The sequence below is a fragment of the Sarcophilus harrisii genome, chromosome 1 (genome assembly GCF_902635505.1).
Source record: "Sarcophilus harrisii chromosome 1, mSarHar1.11, whole genome shotgun sequence".
Taxonomy (NCBI): Eukaryota; Metazoa; Chordata; class Mammalia; order Dasyuromorphia; family Dasyuridae; genus Sarcophilus; species Sarcophilus harrisii.
In genome coordinates, this window is record NC_045426.1 from 51,209,807 (window position 1) to 51,225,539 (window position 15,733).

Genomic DNA, 15,733 nt, shown 5'->3' on the forward strand with positions numbered 1-15,733 from the left:
GATATCTGTTAGCAGCAATAATTGAGTTAAGTAAAGAATAAGACGTAATCTGCCTGACCCAGCTCAGCAAGGGATTGACCCATCCTCAGAGACACCAAATCGAACAAAGAGTTAACTCAGCTGAACAAGGAGCTGTTCATCCATCAATGATATCACACACCGAATCAAACTTGATTGGTACTCCATGAGGAGAAGAAAAGAATTCTCTAGCTTTGTTCACAGGGTTGTTATTAGAAATGTAATTCATAAAATGTCAAGATACTATATAAATGTGAATTATGATTATTAGGTCCCAAGCCCCCTTAAGAGGTCTGGCTGTGTGGTTTTGAGAATTAGCTCGAACAGGGTCTAGAATTCCAACTTCCCTATTGTGATCTATGTTGGTTTTCCCAATTCCCACCTCATCCCAATTTCCTACCTCCACCCCCAGGATAGTTCTAGCTTCTAATTCTCTGGGTTTTAAAACACAAGGACCTTAAAAAAAATTATACCATTAGCCAATAGGAGCAGCTGTCACTTGAGAGAAGCTTAAGTATTCTGTCCATCTCTTTCTACTCACACTCCCAGGGTAAGGAACTCATGTGATGCTACCTCTGAAAGAGACAGCAAAAGCCAATCCTTTCATTTTACAGATGAGGAAACTGAGGCAAATAGGATGAAGTAATTTGCCCAGGCTCACACAGCTAGTGTCATAAGCAAGTTTTGAACTCAGGTATTCCTGACTCCATACCTGACGTTCTAGCCACCGTGTCACTTAGCTGTCCAGTTAAGGACTTTAGTGGCCATCTTCTCCCCTCCCCACTTTTAGAGATAAGAAACTTGAAGTCTAGAGAAGGTACTCTTTTATACCTTAGGTCATACAGCTAGTGACAGAGCTCAGATTCAAATCAGCTCCTCCAAAATTAGTTTTGGACTGTACCACACAGCATCTTATTAAGAGTATGTGTGTGTATATACAATATATGTATGTGTGACATATATACATATATGTGCATTTGCATATGTGTAGACACATATATTATGTATATGCATATATTTGCATCTATGCACAAACATAAATGTATTCATATATATTTCTTCATCCTCATTGTGGGTGCTCCTTCTGTCAAGGCTGACGCCATCTGGTCCAAACTTTCTCGTCTCCTAATTGTCTGCATATTGTCTCTCCCATTGAACTGTGAGTTCCTTGAGAGCAGGGACGGACTTTAATCTTTCTTTGTGTTTCCACCTCTCAGGGTCATGCCTGGCATATAGTAGGCACTTAATGAATGTTTGTTGATTAACCGATTGATTCTTGTCCATATCTTATGAATCCTCCCTATATATTCTACAGACTTGCTGTAGGTCTTTCCATCTTGGATATCAACATAAATTTTGGTATCAGTTCTCCTTTGTTCTTGCTAAGAGATTTCCCATCACCAAAACGGCCCTAAAATGTGATGGCCACAATTCTTTACAGTAGCCAAAAGCATCCGTAGAAAGTTTAGAGATTACCTCATATAAATCTACCCCCACTTTAAAGATGTGAAACTCAAGGTTCAGGAACATGACCCCACTGAAGCTCTCTCTCTATAGTAAGCAGCAGAACTAACATTCAAATTTAGATCATCGGATTCCATGTCTAACTGTGGAAAGAAGACTTGCCAAATGTAATAATAATAATAATAATATAGACACTATTATATTCTATTTGATTCAATAAACATATTAAATATCTCTTATATGCCAGGCACTGTGCTAAGTGCTAGAGATACAAAAAGAGGGGGGAAATAGCCCCTGCCCTCATGGGGAAGACAATATGCAAACAAGCTATATATAGGATAAGTAGAAATAATAGAGGGAAAAGACTGGAATTAAGAGGGGTTGAAGAAGGCTTCCTGTAGGAGGTGGGGTTTTAAATGGGACTTAAAGGAAGCCAGGAAGGTCAGTTTGCCAAGTGCTTTATCTATGCTATCTCATTTGATTTTCACTATCTCTGTGATGGCGGAGCTATTATTATCCCTATTGTATGTATACATATATGAGTGTGTGCATATACATATATGTATATTGTGTGCATACCAGCAGGTGTAGTCTCGGGACATGACTCAGAGTCAAATTCTAATACTCCCTTTGCAGTATTGCAGGTAGCTGAGCCAAATCTTCCCTCCCTATGGTTCCCTAAGCTCTCAGCAAAGCAGGGCTAGGAAGGAAGGGAGGACCTAGAAGATGGTCCAGATGGGCCTTGAGATGCTCAATTTCCTGTCCCATGATTTAGCAGGTTTACTCACCCCTCATTTACTGACCATCTGTCGTCTGCGCCGGGAGCTTCCTGAGAACAAGATCTGTTCCTTTCACACCGGAGAGATCTGCTCCTCTCGCCAAAGGTTGCAGCCTGCAGACTGGACTAAAGGGCACTTTTGGCCTGCACTGTCCTCTGGGCTTTTCTCAGCCCCTGGTCCCTATCTACATGGTGCTATGTCAACTGATCTTCCAACCTCTGGGTTTATTCCCTAGACATTAATAAAGAGATGATAGAGTTTAAAAAGTGCAAACCCAAGAGAAACTTTCAGGGAAACCTCTGGGTTATCAAATTTATAAGAGCACTGTGTTTGGCAACCAGGTGGGATAATGGCATGCATGCAGTCAGGAAAAAAAAACATCTTCCTCAGTTCAAATCCAGCCCCAGATACTTACTAGCTGTGTTACCTTAGGTAAGTCATTTCGTCCTGTTTGCCTCAGTTTCCTCATTTGTAAAATGAACTGGAAAAAGAAATGGCAAAGCTACTCCTGTATCTCTGGAAGAAAACCCCAAATGTGCTCATGAAGAGTTAGATGTGATTGAGCAACAATAAAGAAACATTGTCCAAACATTAAAGCACACTCTAGCGTTTCAAGGGAGCAACTATAACAAATTATTCTCTCCCAGAGAATTCTTTACATGCAAAGTAAACTCACAAGTCAATGGAGCTAAAAGGGTTAAACATAGAATGTAAAAGCTATCTAGAGGGAGTTTTAGAAGTACCTAATCCAATTCCTAATCCAACTCTTATTTAGCAGATGAAGAAACTCAGAAAGGCATGCAGTAACACAAACACCAGATTTAGGCAGCTAGGCTACACAATGACTCGAGTTTTGACCTTGGAGTCAGGAGTTCAAATCCCATCGCAGATACTTCTTAGCAGTGTAACATCAGGCAAGTTACTTAACTACTTTATCCCTCAATTTCTTCATTTGTACAATGAAAATAATTGTAGCATTTACCACCCAGAATTGTTGCGGGGATAAAATGAAATAATATCTATAATGGGCTTTGCAAAATTATAATATGTATTATAAGCTATGTAGCTTAATTACCATTTATTTATTATAAAGATTATTATATGTTATAATTTTATATAATTACAAATATTAGCTTTTATTAATGTTATTATTTTTAGAAATTAGGAGACCTCAGTTTTCTCAGTTGTAAAAGGAGAGGGTTAAAGCAAATGATTTTCTAGCTTTACCACCTCTGCATTTATGGTCAGTGAAGGACTTAGCTAAGCTTGCAAAACCCAAGGTCCTGACTCCCAACCTATTGATCTGAACATTCTGAAAGCTCATTAATTGGAAATTGATCAATAAGCATTTATTAAGTAATTGAGCACAGGAGTTGTTCAACATAAAACACAGCACAGAACACAAAACTGAAGGAGGAAGCAAAGGTGACATCTTCCTCACTAATCTTCCAACACCTCTGTTCATAAAATCCATCAAAGTTCAGAGCTGGAGGGGACCCAAGAGGCCAAGTAGTCCAGATTCTACCTGACTAAAAATTCCCTTTATGTAATGGGCTGAGGCTTGAGTTGATGCACTGAGGTCCAAGCACGTGAGGCTAAATAGTAATTGGACTATAGTCTATTAATATACATGCTTGGATAAAGAATGGCCCCCGTCCACTCTCTGTGCAAGTCCTGATGTGTTATATAGGAAATGACGATTTTGGTGGGTGGAGGCAGAAAGACATGAAGAGAGGCTGGGGGAGATTGGGCCTGGGTTCTACTCTGGTGGTGCTGGTCTCGTGGCTTCTGGTCTAGCTAGCTTCTTGACTCAGCTGCACACATTGCTATCGCCTATTCTCTTCCACCTCCGTTCTTTCTTCACTGAGAATCAAGATTGACGATTTCCCCCTAACCTGAATTCCTGACTCCGGCTGATTTTAAAATACGAGGTCATCACACCTTTACAACAATCCTTCACTCAGTTTCCTCTTGAATACCTCCAATGATGGGAAACTCATCATCTAGCTTTCAATTTTGGAACAGCTTTTACATTCAGAAAGGCCTTCCACGTTGAGCTGAAAAATGGATCCCTGGCCCTTCTAATTCTCTCTTTTAGGCATAGCAGGAAAGGACCTAACTTTAGCAATCACTGACCATAGATGGCTAGTGGGGTAAAAATAATATCCCGGGAAGGGCTCAGCTACATAGATTAAACTAGTTTTCCCACAAAAAAATTGATTATACTTTACTTGAGGCTTAATTAGTCCAGAGACTAAGGCTCATGCTGTTGAATATAGCTTTATTATCCACTAAGTATGAAAATCCACCACACAAAGAGTCAAGGGCTTTTCAATCTTCACACAAACTCCAATTAGGCATATCATCATCACAACTGTGGAGCCTGCATCTAGTGGAATCAGTGTCATATCCTTACTGGATAAACCTATAAGCAACGGCATTTTGGTAAATGTTTAACATTCAGCTCTCTGGGTGGCAAATGTACACATGACATGCTTTTACTTTTAAATTGCATTACAAATATCTCTCCCCCTCACTTTCTTAAGTCTAGACAATTAACAACAACAAAAATAAATAAATCAAGTCTTAATTGTTACTGAGGTGTATATAATTATATTAAAGAATTTAATAATCAGCTTTTTGGAGTCAGTATAAACTGTTCTAGCAAACTCTTGGATAACAACAACAATAACAACAATAATAAATGTTATTGATGATGGTAGTGGTGATGATAATAAATAGTTAACATTTATATAGCACCCATTATAGTCCAGGCACTGTGTCGCGTGCTTTACAATTATGGTATTTGAACCATACAACAACCCTGAAATACTATTTTATAGCTGAGGATATTGAGACAAAAATGCCTTGCCCAAAGTCACATGGCTAGTAAGTGCCTAAGGCCAGATTAGAACTCAAATCTTCCTGACTCAGATCCCAGGCTTTATCCACTGAATCACCTACTTGTATTATTTTTTCCTAATCAAGAATCTGAACTCCTAACTCCAAAGTCAAAACTCTAGTCTTTGTGTAGCCTAGTCTGAACCAGAAGATCAGCTTGAGTTGGTCATGGACAAAAGCAGTTAAACAACAGGTCTTGATCAAAAAAAGAAAAAAGAAAAGAAAAAAGAAAATTCCTCTTTTGTTCAGTTTCAGTGGATGGCAATGGAAATAAGTCCCTGTCTTCCAGGAGTTTAATTCTATCAAGGCAAAAATAGCTTGCACAAATAGACAAGTAGAAAATAAAAACAACAGAAATGCAAAGTAATTACAGCAATGTGGATGGGTCATATACCAGTAACTAGGAAGATCAGTGTAAGGATAGTAGGTAGCATTTGGACAGTTCCTTTAAGGGAATTAAGGATTCCAATTTAGGAAAGCATTCTAATCAACAGTATACTATGGAAACCCAAAAGAGTCCATTTGAATTGAGTCCATATTAATCAAGGCATGGGGTTCAGAAGGAGGGAGGAAATAATCCCGCCTTACTCTGTCTTATTCTAGAACTATATTTTAGGAAGGATAATCATAATCCAAAGACTTAACAAAGAATGGAGAGAGCAGATTGGTAAAAAGAAATAGGGGGTTGTTTGAATGACCTGGTTAAAGATGTTTAAATTGCAGAAGAGAAAATATTGAAAGACACAATCCTAGTTCATAGGTATTTGAAGAGCTGGCATGTCAAAGAGGGATTTGATTTGTTCTGTTTGACTCCTGAGAAAAGAAAAAGGAGCCATGGACAGACATTGTAGATAGGCTTCAAAATAGTTCAACCTAAGGAAAATTTTCCTAGCCAACTAAATCTGTGTTTTAAAAATGAAGTTCCATATCAAGAGATAGTGAGTTTCCCATCACTGAAGGTACTCAAATGGTACCTGGATAACTACTTCTCCTGAAAGTATAGAGAGGATTCATGCTGAGATACAGGTTGCCCTGGATCTTGAAATTTTAACTTGAACCTCCATTGAGTCTATAGACAAATGTTAAGGGGTCTGTGAACTTAAAGAGAGAAAATAATTATGTTTTTATTTTATCAACCCATAACTGAAATTTAGCATTTCCTTTTAATATGAATATTGTCAACAAACAATCATCCTGGGAAGGAGTCCATAGACTTTACCAGACTGCTAAAAAGGATCTCGATACAAAAAGAGTTAAGAACTTCAGACCAAAATTAATTTTGAAATCTCTTCTATTTCTGTCTCTGATAGCTCTCTAATTCTGAAAACTCTTATGAGTTTCTATATTCCTCTAGTCCAGGTCTCTCCATTCAAAGAAATTGAGGCTCAGAGGGTTTAAATAAGTTGCCAAAGTTCATCTAGTTAACCAGAAATTAAACTAGAAGCCAGCTTTTTAGTCCCAAGTCTTGTGTTGTATCTATTATATCACCCAATCCAATTCTCCTCCATTTAACAAATGAGATAATTGAAGAAAAAATGATTTGGATAAAGTGCATGGAAAGGGAATCCAGATCTTCTCATTTCTGGTCCAAAACTCTTCCCACTATGCATCTCTGCCTCTTTAAAGTCTTAGAAAAAGTGCTCAATGTCCTTTTTATCCTCTTCTTCCGACAACGTGTATTCTGCCAATATTCCTATAGAAACTCTCAACTGCCTGTTTCTAACACTGGAAACAAGCTAAATCCTGGCTGATGCTATGCTTCCCTTCCTTTGTAGGGACAGCTACAGAAGTTCTCTTTATCCAGAGAGATTTCTACTTCTCTCTTCCCCTTGAGACCTCCAATTGAGCTATTTCCTTTATCAGCACAAACCAGAAACTCCTTCCAGATTGGCTCAAGCTTCCCCTGTCCCTTGATTGCCAATTGTTTCTCAAAGCAACATTTCGATATGGGGGTGTTTCTTTCCCCTCCAATAAGCCTATTCTTGTCAAATCTATAATTCTTTTTAAAATAAAATGCTGAATTCAAAATTTTAAAAAGGCAGTATTGTGATTAGTTGCCACTCTAATAAGAATCAGAGTCAAATGAGCATATTTTGACAATTTCCATTTTTGATTTTCTTCTCTGAAGAAAATATCCCCTACCCCCTTGATATCTGGAAAACAGGCATGGAGGGAAAAGAGAGCAATCCAAAGGAGTTTCAGGACAGAACTATTGGCTTATATCTCAGTGGTGTCCAGCATCCCATTTTTTATCCATTTCCTCTAGAATCACAGAAAAGTAGAGCTGAAAGGGACCTTAAAATAATAATCCAGAGGTGGGTGGGATTGGGAAAGGTATAAGAAGAAGTTCAGTACTGTGTGGGAAAGCATGGGATTGGGAATCAAAAAATTTGGATTTAAATTCCACTTTTGCCACATCCCACTTATGTGGACATTGGGCAAGTAATTTAACTCCTCTTGGCTTTGGTTCTGTTTGAAGAATCTTTAGAGATCATCTGATAAAACCTTTTCATTTTTCAGATGAGGGAACTGAGGCTCAGAGATGCTGTAATTTGCCTACATTTACATAGCTGTTAAAATATTGGAGCCAGGACTCAATTAACTAATTCCAAATCCAGTGATCTGGATTTCCAAGACACTAAGCTGCCTCTACTGATAGCATCAGCTGAGAATCTGTAAGTCATAAAGTTCAAATCCAAATTTCAATCAACCAATTAATAGCTACATGGTTTTAAGAGAACCACTTTTCTTCTCTTAGCTTTAGTTATTATATCAAGAAAGAAAGGATAATAACAACATGACTTATTAAGAATCTGCTGTGTATAAATTAAGAAATAGTTTAACATAATGGATAGAATAAGATAAAGAACTAGCCTTAGGATATAAGACATTTCCAATCTATAACTATTATTAAGTGTATCAGAGTTTAGAACTTCTGCCCAAAGCCCATTAGCTGGACCACCCAGCTATTATTTATTATTATATAGTAATTATTATTTTAAAATAAACTGGAAAAAAACTCTTTTCTCAATATGTTTTGTTCATCTCTCCAAATAAAACAGATATCCAATCTCTTAAGTTTAAATAATCATCAAAATTATTGGCTATATAAGTTATTAACAGTATAACAAACAATTAAACAAAATATAAATAAATTTTGTCATTGTATTAGCAGTTGAAAAAACTCACAGCCAAAGGGTCTTCTACTGCTTCTGCTGATTTCTCTTCAATTCTGGAGAGACAAGTATCACCAGTCATCACTCTTAGTTAGCAGTCAAAATCTCTCAGGAATTCTCCAAATAATGCTTCTGCACAAGAGCATAAGTTAAAATCAATCTTTCAGGAAAGAAGTTACATTAATCCTGTCTGCCTGTACCCCAGTTAGTCTCTTTCTAGCCAGTAGAAATTAACTCTACAGAACAACTGCTATACTCTCATCTCTCAAGATTAATATAACTTCATAGACTGTGTGAAAGAGGCTATTGAAATTGTTGTTGGGGGCGCTAGATGGCGCAGTGAGTAGAGTGCCAGCCCTGAAGTCAGGAGAACCTGAATTCAAATCCAGCCTCAGACACTTAATACTTCCTAGCTGTGTAACCCTGGGCAAGTCACTTAACCTCAATTCCCTTAGCAAAAAAGAAAAAAAAAAGAAAAAAATTGTTGTCACAAACATCATACATATATATCATATTTGTCATATATACATATGTGTTGTGTGTATACATGTATATGTAACTTTAAAAAGTCAAGAAGAATATTATTTCATGGAAAAATTCTCAGGAATGAGTAAATAAAGATGGGGCAAAATAGAGGAAACTTTAGATCAAAAAATAAAATCTTACCAGAAGCATGGGGATAGAGATGGGAGAGGCAGCTAATGCACTGGGTGATATTTAAGACTACAATAAAATACTTAACTTTAATAATCAAGAATTTGATAAAGATAGATGTAAATTTTTGTACTTAAGTTTAAAAATTCAACTTCTCAAGTACAACAGAAGGCTTATTCATAAAGCAGCTCATCTAAAAAAATATGTAAAGATTTTATTGGGTTACAAGATCAATATGTATTAATAGTGTGTTACAATAGAGAGGAATGATAATATGATCTTAGTTAATATTAAAAGAATCCTAGCATCCAGGACTAGGGAAGTAATAGCTCCACTATTCTCTGCCCTCTAAGTCAATCTATATATAGTTCATTAAGGAGCATTTATTAAGCTCCTACTATGCATCAGCCATTGTTCTGTGTTGGAGATACAAAGGAAGTAAAAAAATCAGTCTCTAGCCTCAAGGAATTTATAATCTAAAAGGAGATACAGATATAAGAAACTATGTACAAACAAGATATCAACAAAATGAATTGAGGATAATCTGGGGAAAGCACTATTAAGGAGGATTGGGAAAAGATTCTTATAGGGAGAAGTTTAGCTGGTACTTGAAAGAAACCAGAAAAGGCAGAAAGTAGGAAGGAAGAGGAAGAGCATTTTAGGCAAGGAATATAATGAGAGAAAATGGCTGGAGTTGTTAGATGGAATGTCTTGAGCAAGGAAAAGCATGGTGGTTAAGTTTCATTGGTTGGCAAAATGGTATCTAAAGCTTAAAGGTATCTTAGAGAGTGTCTATTTCAACCCTTGGTTTACTTTTTCAGAGTCTGAAGTAGGACTTCAACCCAGGTTTCTCATCTTCAAAGCCATCCTTTCTCTATTTTATCAGTGTGCATCTGGAGTATCATGTTTAGTTCTTGGTATTTCCTTTTAGGAAAGACACTGAAAAGCTAGAAAGCATCCAGAGGAAAGCAACCACATGGGGAAAGGCCATGAGTTCCTTTCATATGAAAATCATTTGAAAGAGCAGAGGATGTTCAATCCAGAAAAAAAGAAGACTTAAGGTGAGCATTAGGATGGTCTTCAAGTTTTTGAAGGGTTCTCCTATAAACAGTGATCAGACTTGTTACATCTATCCCCAGAGATCATCCCTATGAAAAATGGATAGAAAGTTAAAGTAGCAAATTTAAACTAAATATAAAGCAAAACTTCCTAAGAATTAGAGCTGTCCAAAAGTGAAAGGGGAAACCATGAAATATTCACTTGAAATCTTCATACAAAAACTGGATGAGCTTGTGAAGTATGTGGCAGCAGGAATTTTCATGGATGTATTACCTTAGATGGCTCCTGTCAATTCTGAGATTTTGTAAATTACAAAACTGAGATGTGGATTTGGATCCTGACTTCAACACTTCCTAGTGTATGACCATAGGCAATTCACTTTCCCTCATCTGCAAAATGGGAATAACAGCATTCCCACTGCTTCCCTCTCATGGTTGTTAAGAAAAAAGAGCATTTTGAAAATCTTGAAGCATTCAAAGCCTGGCAGTTATTATCATTATCACTAACTGGAATCTGAGAAATTGATTGTGGGCCTTACCATCAGGGGTTCTGAGGTGGGAAGCCATTTCCCAGTCCATAATTGAGAGCATGGCCCAGCAAACCTATGATTTAAAGCAATTTCATGGTTTCCTTTTTGCGTCTGAGTCTGAAGAAAAGAGGTTTGAATCGGGCTGGTTGCCGGCTCAAACAGAGCAAGCAGACACCTCATATTTAAGGCTCGGCAGGCACAGAACAGCCAAATCATGGGCAGGGAGATCCAGCAGCCAATGCAAAGCCAGGAGAGCTTATTAAGGAAACTGTCGGGTTTGCGTTCCATGAGGAACTAAATCGCAAGCCTGGTGTGGAGAACAAGCCAACCATTAGCATCCAGCCCAGCATCCGTCCAAGATTGGAAGGAGCCAAGCCCATTAACACCTCACAGCTTTGGTCTCACCCAGGGTGGTAACTGAGCCTGTTAGCAGTGCCCTTGCCTACATAGAATCTTGGTTATGATTTCTCTCCCTAGTACCATCTCCCCTGGAAGGGCAGGTTCCTTAATTTTTTTCCTCCCAGGTTTGTCTTTCATTTTAAGGGCCCTCAGTGAATTTCCTGGGATTATAGGGTTATAAAGGATCTCTTATGTTTCATTTTACAGATTGGAGACTGTGATCTGAAACATACAGACAACGAGTCATCAAGCAGTTATTTAAGCACCTACTGTGTGCCAGTAGAGAGAAGGAAATGGCAAACCACTCTAGTAACTTTGCCAAGAAAACCTCATGGACAGTGTGATCCAAAGGATCACAAAGAATCAAACATGACTGAACAACAATTGTGCCAGGGACCATGTGAAGCTCTGGGGATTTTGCCAAGCACTGGTTTGGAAGTGAAATTTGAATCCAATTCTTGAGGAAAGGGGATGGCTCAGTGTCAGCCCCAAGCAGGATTTTTCTTGTTTTACTCTTTTTGTAACAATTAACAAGTCTTTTCAACTTTTCAGATCCCAACTTCATCAGTTTTATAGTCAATGATAGAAATTTTTAGAATCCATTTTTTGTGGTTAAGAATAAAAGAGAATGATAGATATCTCATTTAAGGTCTTTGTTTATAGATGAAGAAACTGAGGAACAGAGATTAAAAACCATGTCCAAGATCAGACAGCTACTGAGATGGTACAATCAGAATTTAAACAAAGCTTTTCAGAATCCAAGTGCAATGAAATTCCCACCAAAGCGTGCTGTGACATATGATACTGCCCACACATGATTCCTACCAGTTCCTAAGGAAAGGGCCATTTCTTCACATGGAGCCATATGGACAGATCACAGCTTCAGCAAAGTGGGCTGAAGATCTGCTTGTAGGTTGTTGTAAAAGGCTAGCTGATTGCTCAGTCCTAGCCTTTCATGTCACCTCCAGAGAGAGCAGAATTCTTTCTGGTAGTAACTGCCTTGGGAATGTGGGCTTCCCACTTTGTATCTTGGTTGCTGCTCCTCATCAAAATGCATCATGCTGGTCACCTACTCTCAGGACAACAAAAACTTTTGCCTATAGACACATGCCATTTTTATTTTTCCATCATGTCTAACTAAGCATGACCCTATTGGTGATTTTCTTGGCAAGGATACTGAAGTAGTTTGCCATTTTGTCCTCCAACTCATTTCACAGATGTGGAAATTGAAGCAAATAGGGTTTTTTGACTATTCCAGCTAATGAGTGTGGTCAGGAAATGAATTCAGGTCTTCCTGACTCCAGGCCCATCACTATCCATTGATAGTGTCTGGATAGCTGGATGGACTGGATAGCTAGCTGTCCAGTCAGGTAGCAGAGGATATCTCCATGAAAGCTGAGTCCAGATTTCCGGACTAGATACAGAGACAAACTTGACCCAGCTAAGGAGACAGTTTATACTGAGCCCCCACAGAAAGGTAATTCTATCTGGTTTCAAAGTTCAGTTTGTAGTTGGTATAAAATTCTTTTGCTTGATTCTTGAATCTGTTTTTAATCTCTGAGGCTGACATGCTCTCCTTTAGATCACATTGCCCCTCATGAAGTCTCTAATTAGTTGTATTCTTCAGTTCCTCTCTCCAGCCAAGATTATTTTTGAAAACTCTTTGAGTTAGTTTCTGAATCTGGGTTCAATTCCCTTTATCCCCATCTGTGGATCCTATGGCAAGTTGCCTTTTCCCTCTGTTCCTCACTCTTCTCCCCTGCAAAATTCCCTCCAGTGATGCATTTTAGCAACACATCTACAACTTAGAGAGAGAGCCTGACATTCCAAAAGGCTAAATAACTTGCCCAGTGTGTCATATTGTAGCTTATTTGTATCAAATGAAGAACTTGAATCCTGACATCAAACCCTACACTCTCTTCACTGTGCTAGGCAAGTTTTTTTGAAAATCCAGTTTTCAAGTCTCTAGGAGAGCCAGAAAGGCCTTTTTGAATGATCCACAAACAGTTAACTACTGGAATCATTAACACTTGTCCACAGAAGATGGCCCAAATTCAAGCACATTCAGTGGGGTGCAATTCAGCACAGCAAGAAGCCTGTGATCAATGCCAGTAGGTCCTCCAGTGACTGTACAACCCTTTTCCTGTATCTGGCAAGACTCAAAATGAGAGAGAAAAGGTGGTTTTCATAAGTCTAGGAAACATAAGTTCAGCACACTGCAGTGGAGGCTCATGATTCAGGTATGAGTTCTCAGATTTCTCTCATTCTGAGGTCCAGAGATCTTCTTGGGCCACATCTGGAAAATCAAGTGAACCTAGTCACTAACTAAACATGTATTGAGCATATGGGAAAGTCAAGGCACCAAACTTTTCAGGGAAACCTACTATGAGATGTATGAGGTATTCAGGGTTGTTTAGCCACCTTAACCCAACTCTCACCTGTGGTTCCAAGAAGTTATAGCATGTTAAGTGTCCATACCCCACTAAATTATCTGAATAGATGAGCTAAACTAGTTTGAGGGTAACTGATAGGCCTTAAATCCATCAGTGAATTAGGAAAATATCTATCCCAAGCATGTGAAGACTTCCACAGTGGAATAGGTATATGAGAACAATTTGTTTCAATGACTTTGAGGGTGGCTGAAACAAGTGCTGTGGAGCTCTGAGAGTTTGGTCACAAATCAAAGATGCCAAGACCTCCTTCTCTATCTTGGGTCAGCAACAGTTGTTTTGACTTTTGTCTTGCCACTGGTCTTCTATGACTCGGGAAGAGAGAGTGAAGCTAATGACTTTGCCCATCTCTCCCGCATTTAAATCCAAGCTTCCTCTCAATTGGTAAGGAATCCTTGACTTCATTTATGGTCAGCTCAGTTGCTGTCAATCTTAACGAGTTTTTCCTAATCTGCATATAGAGGAAAGTTTTCTCTCTTCCTCTTCAAGTGATCATAAACAGTGTATATATAACAAATATAATAATATATAAATATAGACACACAATACATATATACACATATATTATTTTGAAGAAAATATGAACAGCATATACACACTGTATCTGATATCCCTCATATATGACACATTTCTCAGGTTTTTGCACTAGCCATTCTCCAATAAAGTTAAACTGTTTACATGTGGAAAGATGATCCATGTAATCCCAAAGAACTTTAACATTGTTAAGCTATTAGAAGGAGTCTTCATAAACAGAGAGTAAAGCTATAAACCTATTATATTGAGATGATTTCATAAAAAATAAATAAAGGAGTGGTACAGGCTATGTTTGAACCTTACTCTCCTTGAAATTGGATCAAAGAGGAAAGAATGTGCATACACATTTAGTGGAGAATAGAAACCTATTTTATCAAAAAGGGAATTAAGAAGGGAGTGGACCAAACACAAATGTAGGGCAGGGGATAAAAGGGAAGATGGCTCAGGGGAGGCAGTGGTCAGATGTAAAATAGACATTTGGGAGGGAACAGAATAGAAAGAAAAAGAGTTGAGGGAAAGAAAGGAAACAAAAGCAAATGAGATAGAAATATACAACAGGAATCATAACTGTGAATATGAATGGGATGACCTCACCCATGAAATGGAAGTGGACAGCTGAATAGATTAGAAACCACAATCCAATAATATGTTGTTTACAAAAAATACAGTTGAAATGAAAAACACACAGAGTTCAAATGAGGAACTAGAGTAGACTCTATTATGCTTCAGCTGAGGTTAAAAAAAAGGCAAGAGTAGTAATCATGATCTCAGACAAAGCAAAAACAAAAATAGATCTAATTAAAAGAGATAATTATAGAAACTACATTTTTCTAAAATGTACATAGCCAATGAAGTAATATTTTAAAAATTACAATGTTTCTCTAACAATCACTCAAACATATAAGGAAGCAAGTCAATTTTATAAAAACAAGAGCCATTCGTCAATTGGTAAATGATCAGAAGACATGAACAGACAATATTCTGAAGATCTCAAAGTTAAATATAATCATATAAAAATGTTCTGAATCACTATTGATTAAAGAAATGAAAATTAAGACAATTCTGAAGTACCACCTCTTACCTCTAAGATTAGCTAACATGACAGAAAAGAAATGTCACAGATGTAGAGGATATGGAGAAGTAAATCAACTATGACACTAGCAGAATTAAAGTGTTCCAATAATTCTGGAGAGCAATTTAAAACTATGTCCAAAGGACCATAAAATTGTGTATACACACAATCCAGAAGTACCTATACTAGGCCTTTACCCCAAAAAATCAAAGAAAAAAGAAAAAGTACCTATATGTACAAAAATATTTATAGCAGAATTACTGTAGTATTGGACATTCAGGGAATGCCCACCAGATAGAGAATAACTCAACAAGTGGTGGTATATGATAGTGATGGAATATTATTGTTCTATAAGAAATGAAAAGCAGAATGGTATCAGAAAAACTTAGGAAGACTTATATGAAATGAAAAAAATTAAAGTTAACCGAATCAGATGATTGTACAGTATTATAATAATGATCAACTATAATTAGCCACTGATAAATCCAATGATTCATGACAATACCGAAGGACTCATGTTGTAAAATGCAGTTCAACTGCAGAAAAGGAACTGATGAACTCAGTACAAACTGAAGCATTACTTGTTCATCTCTATTTTCGCTTGTTTTTGGCAACATAACTAATATGGAAATAGGTTTTGCATGATTTCATATGTATAATTAATATCACATTTCTTGCATTCTCAATGAGCAGGAGGA